This window comes from Camelus ferus, chromosome 11 (genome assembly GCF_009834535.1).
Source record: "Camelus ferus isolate YT-003-E chromosome 11, BCGSAC_Cfer_1.0, whole genome shotgun sequence".
Classification (NCBI taxonomy): Eukaryota; Metazoa; Chordata; class Mammalia; order Artiodactyla; family Camelidae; genus Camelus; species Camelus ferus.
The window spans coordinates 67,073,477-67,080,291 of record NC_045706.1 but is presented as its reverse complement, the minus strand read 5'-3'; the positions used below and the strand labels follow the sequence as shown (position 1 = coordinate 67,080,291).

At 42.5% G+C, this 6,815-nt stretch overlaps 1 long non-coding RNA gene across 1 annotated transcript; it reads right to left on the bottom strand.

Annotated features, from left to right (window-relative positions):
• Positions 1-306: 306 nt before the first annotated feature.
• Positions 307-6,468, bottom strand: LOC116667331. Its single transcript, XR_004324231.1, has 2 exons — positions 4,540-6,468; positions 307-1,682 (listed from the first exon to the last, which is right to left on the bottom strand). It is a non-coding gene; the product is annotated as an uncharacterized LOC116667331 (long non-coding RNA).
• Positions 6,469-6,815: the final 347 nt, after the last annotated feature.

The window sequence follows — 6,815 nt, the reverse complement described above, 5'->3', positions numbered from 1 at the left end:
TTTTAAAGTTTCCTGTAATAAAATATAGACCTTTTCCCTTTTAAATTGTGCAATTCAGGAGCATTAGGTGCATTCATAATGATGTGCGACCATCACTACCATCTAGTTTCACACTATTTCTTTCCTCAAAGTGAAACCATGGATCCAGAGCGTGCACTCCCCTCCCTCCTCACCCAGCCCCTGACAACCCCAAGTCCTCTTTCTCTCTGCGTGTCTTTACCTCTCCTGGGTGTTCCCTGTCAATGAAACTTTAAAAAAGGTGTTTTTTTTTGTCCCTGCCCACATGTTTTAAGCTGGGGCTGGTGATTTTTTTTGTTTTCACTTGAAACAGCATTTTTATTATTTTAAGGGGATATCCAGGGATATCACATTAAAGATGTGATGTACAAAATGAAGCCCGTTTTAGTAACTCTGTGCATAATCTCAGGGTAGACACTGCTGTTCCCCCTGAGACACCACAGCCAGAAGACATAAGGGAGATGCTTAGCTCTTCCTGTGGCAAAAACAAAACCAAACAAATAAAAAAAATTAGCAAAAGCCCAGAAAAACAGCTGGAAAGACAAACCACAACCTGGAAAAAGCATTCTTCATAACCCAAGGTTGGCGAAGGGTTTCCCACCCCTGTAGTCCAAAAATCTTTCAAACCCAGTGTTCTAAACAGAAATAGAACAGAAATGGGCAGTTCCAATGAGAGGCAATGCAGGTGGCCAGTGTGTGTTAGAGAGGCTTGACCACTCAGGTGAGAACTCAGGCAGACGGAAACACTGCAGAGACAGCACCGGTCACCATCACACTGGCGGGTCTTTAGTCAGGTGACAACCAGCCCTGGCGACAATGTAAGCAGGCAGAGGTTCCAGCAGATCCCCTGGAGGGAAGAGTGAAGGGACGCTCCTCTTCAGGAGAACAGGGTGCAGGACGCATCAAAGGGCCACAGATGCATCTCTTCCCCAGAACTTCTGATCCTTACATTTCATCCCACTAAAATCCTTACACACCTATTCAAAGATGCCTTTTCAAGGGTGTTCATCACAGCACTGGCTGAAACAGTCGGAATTAAGGCAACACTAATGTTGATGGAGAGGGGATGGGGTCCATTCGTTCTGGTTGATGTGAATGAATGAATGCTGTGCAGTTGGAAAAGTGGGTGCCTGGTCTCAATCCAATGTCAAGGGAGGCCTCAGGGTGGAAGTATGCAGACCCACTGTCTGCATCCAGGGTCCCATCTGCACTACCACATATGTGTGAAATCAATATAGTTGTAAATTGATCTGATTGTGAGTGTGTGAGAGGCAGAGATGGAAAGAGACATACTGAGAGACACAGAGACTGAGACCTAAGCAACAAATCATTCATGACAGTCACCTCTGTGGGTGGGAATTACAAATCTCTTCTCTTTTAGGCAATATTTCAATTTTTTGTAATGTGTCTGTATTACTCTACTAATTCTAAAAGGATTAAAATCCTATGTTAATGTGACCCATTCATTATTCATCTATGGAGTAATTAAAGTACACTAATCCTGTTTTTAAAAGAATTTAAAGCCTTTTCAGGACTCAGCTCCATGTCAGCTCCGTGGCAGCAGAGGTTCTCCAGGAGGTCGTGTCTTTTCTGAATCAGCGTCCAATAGAGGTGAGGAAGAAGTATCAAACTTGGGCACTGAAGACTACAATAGATGAGAGATTCTGTTGAGAGAAATTAAGACCTACATTCACAGAAAATAATCCCATATTCATGGAGCAGAAGGCTTCATTCTACTAAGATGACAATAGTCCACAAATAGATCTAAGGATTCAAAGAATGCCTACCCAAATCCCAGGTTCTGTTTTGCAGGAACTGACAATCAATCTAAAATTCACGTGGAAAATCCAGGGGCTCAGAATACATGAGTGAATCTTGAAAAAGAACAAAGTTCGAGGAATGGAAAGTCAGATGGAACCCACGGTTAATACAAAAGCACTTTAAGCTGAAGATACCTGAGATTCAATAGATGTAGAAGAAAACCTGTCATGGAAGCCAATTCTCTCCTCTCCCTTTGCCCTATTAAGTTAGGTTGATAAAAAGCCTTTAACTTTCACCATTTAACATGGTAGTTACTTTTCTGGTTGGCTCCTGCATGTGTATAAATAAACCTTTTCTCTCGTTCGTCTCCTCTTTACTTCTGTGGGCCCTTTGGAAGGGATTCTGAATGATGGGGACCTGCTCTTTTCACACCTTCTTTAGTGACATCTTTTGTCCATGGTGAAGTGCTTAAAAAAAGAAAAGACTCATTGGTTTTGGGTCAGATTTGGAACATATATAAATTTGGAGACCCCCTGGAGGAACAAGGGGGTTCAATACTGCTGGCAGAATTTACTGGTTGTCTTGCCCAAATGCCTAACAAGATGCTATTTGCAAGGATTTTTTTTTTTTTTAAAGATACTTACCCTAAAACAAAAACCCTATCTCAACCTCTTGGATGATCAAATAGAAGAAATTAGAATCATGTCTGGCCTAAGAAAACTTCCTTAACAAAACAGAAGGACAGAATCAGATTCAGAGCAAAAATTAAAATCCATTTATACCATCAACCCTTCCATTCTTTGGACACTTTCCTCATGTAATCTGCCAGATGGCGTCCTGAAGAAGGCCCTTTGCCCGGAACTCGTGCTCATTTTCAGAGCTCGGCCAAGCGGGAAGTTGGTCCCCAGGGCCTGAGAGGGTCTATTTGTGAAATCTCTGCTGAGACCCACCGGACTGAAGGGAACTGTGTGCTCTGAGGGAGAGAGAGCACACTGAGCATCTGTGGAGGCATCTCTGAGATCATCCCAAAGGCACACAGCTCTAACTCTGGACACGGGGATTTTTGATTGGCATCTTATTTTGAAATCTCCTCCTGGATAGAAAGAGGCAGATTGAAGATGTTGCAATTGGATGGGCACGTCGGCCTCTCGAAATTGTCGATGAGGAAGACACGCAATTCTCTGCAGAAATAGGAACACCCATCCCTGCTCTGCTGACTTCATCTACCGAGAAACAGAGATGCGGCTCTAGGGGGAATTCAACACCCACCAACTCTTCTTACCAACGTTAACGTCCCCACTTTATTCTCCTGTCAGGTCTCTGCACAAAAACTGTGACTCAGCCCCAAATATCACATACCCATCACCCTGAACCACTCTGTGTCTGTGTGCAACTTGAGCATTAATGCCTGTGACCGTTACTGTCAAATCGTAGTCCCCCTTTCAGCCTGTCTCCCGCCATCATCCCAGCCCAACCTCGGTGTCTCTCTCCAGGTCAGCAGCACTCTTCCCATTGGCTTCCCATCAGCTTACCTTGCCCTGCTTCCATTGTTTATTCCCTATATGTTACCCACAATGGTCTTATTAAAGTATGAATCAGATCAAGTTGTTCCGCTTTGCAAAATACTCTCGTGATCTTCCATTGTATTCAGAAGGATATCCAGAGTCCCTACCAAGGCCCTGTGTGATCTGGTCCCTCACCCGTCTCTGAAGCCTCTGTTCTCACCGTTCTGCTCCAGCCCATCTTCACCTGCCCAGATGATCCCCACCAGGACAGCTGTGTTTGTAACTCCAAGTCTTGTACTTACACTTCTCCTGGCCTGGGAGGATTTTCTTGTCTGTTACCTACGTGGCTTATTCTTTTGCTTCATTCAGGACATTGTTCAAATTATTTTACCCTCAGAGAGGACTTATCTGACCACATTATTTAAAATAGCACGCACATATTTCCTATTCAATCATTTTCTCTCCTAATATGCTTTATCTTTCTTTGTGGCAATTATTAGTACCTGGCAGTACATCATATATTTATTTGCTTACTTGTTTATTGTCTATTTTTCTTACTATACCTATATTCATGGAAGCCACAAATAACTGTTTTAACCAGTAACTTTCAAACTGCCTTTAAATGAATTCTTTCATAAAATGAGAATTTCAGTGGCTTCCACGGGTTGCTTAGGGGAAAAAAGAGAAAGGATTCAGGTTGAACTAGGTAATTAAGGACCTGGGAGTTGGTTATTTATTTAATACATAGTAGTTTGTATCTGTTAATCCCAAACTCCTAATCTAGCAAAAGACCGAGCTGATTACTATTATTAAAAGACTTTATTTTTTTCTTTTTAAACTTGGGTTGTTTGAGATCTCTTTTCTTCTTTGTTCTTTTTCTTTTTTTTAAAGATTTTTTCTTATTTTTTTTTTACATTGAGGTACTGAGAATTGAACTCAGCATGTACTCTACCCCTTGAACTATACCATCCCCTCCAAAGACAGTTATTTTTATACTTTGACAATACCATATTGAATTAAGATTTTTTGTTCCATTTTCCCTTCATAGAGTTTATAACTGAGGGAGAGAGTCAGAGGAAGCCCTGGGCCATCCCTTCCTTCTCAGCAGGTTACTACACAGCAGAGGAGCTTGGCTGTCACCAGGCCCAGCTCACCTTTCTGCTCTGAGGGCCGACTCAGGCCACTTCTCTAAACAGAGGCGTGTTAGAAGCAGCAGAAAGCCAACTAGCGAGCAGCAATGACAAAACTGACCCACCTGCAGTTGGACATAATCTGCTCTGAAATGAACATCTTAAAACTCTTTTTCCTATTAGTGGATGGTTTTCAAAAATATTCCCAAGGAGATGAATCTCACTCTATTTTTCTGGATTTTTTGGGCCTTCTATGACTTTAACTGCAGGCTTGATTGTCTGCAGAACGTCTTCAGGGAAGCCAGGCAGAACACGTGAACAGATCCTGCAGGCCACGGCTGAGGCCTCTGGTCAAAGCATCCTTGTGCAGAGCCTACGTTCATGGGACCATTTTCATGACTGCTGTAATTAGTTCTCATCCAACTGTCCCACTGAAAATGTTTCTAGATGGAAGGTGGTCTGACACAGTTGAGCAGTGGGGATGTGGGGTGCAGATGGCAGACAGACTGGAAGGAGAGAAGGGAAATGTTTCCTCAGGCTTCAGTTTGGAAGACTTATGATATTTATATGAACATTAAACTAGGTCAGGCTGAAGCGCCGTTTGCTCTAAGATGGGGTGATGTACGCGTATCCCTACAACTTCTAAAAAATATGTTGAAGCTGGACGTGACAGCCTTGGGGACACACAGCTTAGAGTGACACCTTCGTTCCAAGATGCCTATGATCTCAGGCTCACAAAGAGGAAAGGAATACACATATTTTGCCTGTGTAGTTCTATGTGAAATTATTTTGACCCTTGCCGGATGGTGTAAGATCAGAAATCATGTAGTCTTTCTTGCATCGCAAAGACAACAATCCTTGATGAGTCAGCAGACTGTTTCCGATGGCCCAGGGTCTGCGCCAGACATTAGCTGTCTAGACAAATACCACACAGCCCCCTATCCCTCAAGGAGATCACAGTGTATCGTGGAAGAGACAAATTTAAATAGATTTTCAAAACAATGTGGTAAGAGTCACTTGGCATCATGTATATTGTATGTTCAGAGGGGCTCTTGCACTGCCTGGGGAAGGGTTCTAGAAGGTAGGGAAGGTGTCAGAGAGGAAATGCTTTCTGCACTGACATCTGAAGGATTCCAGCAAATCTCTAGACCAGGAGAGTGCGTGCTGGGCACGGGATTCTCGCCAGCTTGCGTGTCTAGTGCAGAGGTCTGGTCGTGTCTAAGAGCACTTTGCACTTAGGGAAGGAAGGTCAGTGAGGTTAAAGGCTGTGAGGAACTAATGGAAGCTGAGGCTGAAAAAAAGCAGCAACTAGCTGATGAGAAGGTGTAACTTTAAATCAGGGAGCGTGGACTTCCTCACATATGCAGCGGGGAATTCTTTGGGGTTTTAAGGAGGAGAGTGACACAAATTTGTCATTAAAAGTGAGCAAAGTGGATTGTTCACTCTAAAGAACAGCACTGGGGATACTAGCAAGGGGTGTGAGTTAATGCAGTGGGGAGCGAGGGGCAGGGACTTAGCTGGGGGACATTAAGGAATAGAATTGTAATACTGACGGGAGTGAGGGAGTGGAAAAGTAAAGGAAAACTCCCAGATATATGGCACGGAAAACAGATGGGATAGTGATGCCATTGTTTGAAGATGTAAACCTAGTTCTGAGCAAGTGTAAATTCAAACATACAGAGCTTGAGATTTTTATGGGCTAATCAAGTGGGAATGTCTACTTTTCAATTACAAGTATATTTCTGGGACTGAAAACATTTGACGGTTAATCAGTGGACAGAGAGCAGTTGAAGCCACAGGAATAAATGCCACCCACTGACAGTTTATCAAAGAGAAGGGAAGGAGGGCACTTCTGGTTCAGAAAATATGGCAGACCAGAAACTTGAAGACCCACTCACTGAAGACACATAAAAACGTAGGACACAATGCCGCCAATCTTTTCTTTTCTTTTCTTTTTTTTTTACAGGCACATTTATTGTGGTATGATTCCTTTACAGTAAATTACACATATTTCACATGTACTATTTGATGAATTTGATAGATGTCTACACCCAGAAAACCATCACCACAATCAAGATATCTATCATTCCCATCACTCCCCAAGAGGGACACTTTTTGAATTCCCGTATTTATCCCTTCCCATCCCCTTCTCTCCCTGGTAACCGTAAGATTTGTTTCTCTATGTCTGTGGGTCTGTTTCTCTTTTGTAGTTAAGTTCATTTATGTCTTTTTTTAGATTCCACATATAAGTGATATTATATGGCATTTTTCACTTTTTCTGGCTTACTTCACTTAGAATGACTATCTTTACGTCCATCCATGTTGCTGCAAATGGCATTATTTTGTTCTTTTTAATAGCTGAGTAGTATTCCTTTGTATAAATATACTACTACTTCTTTAT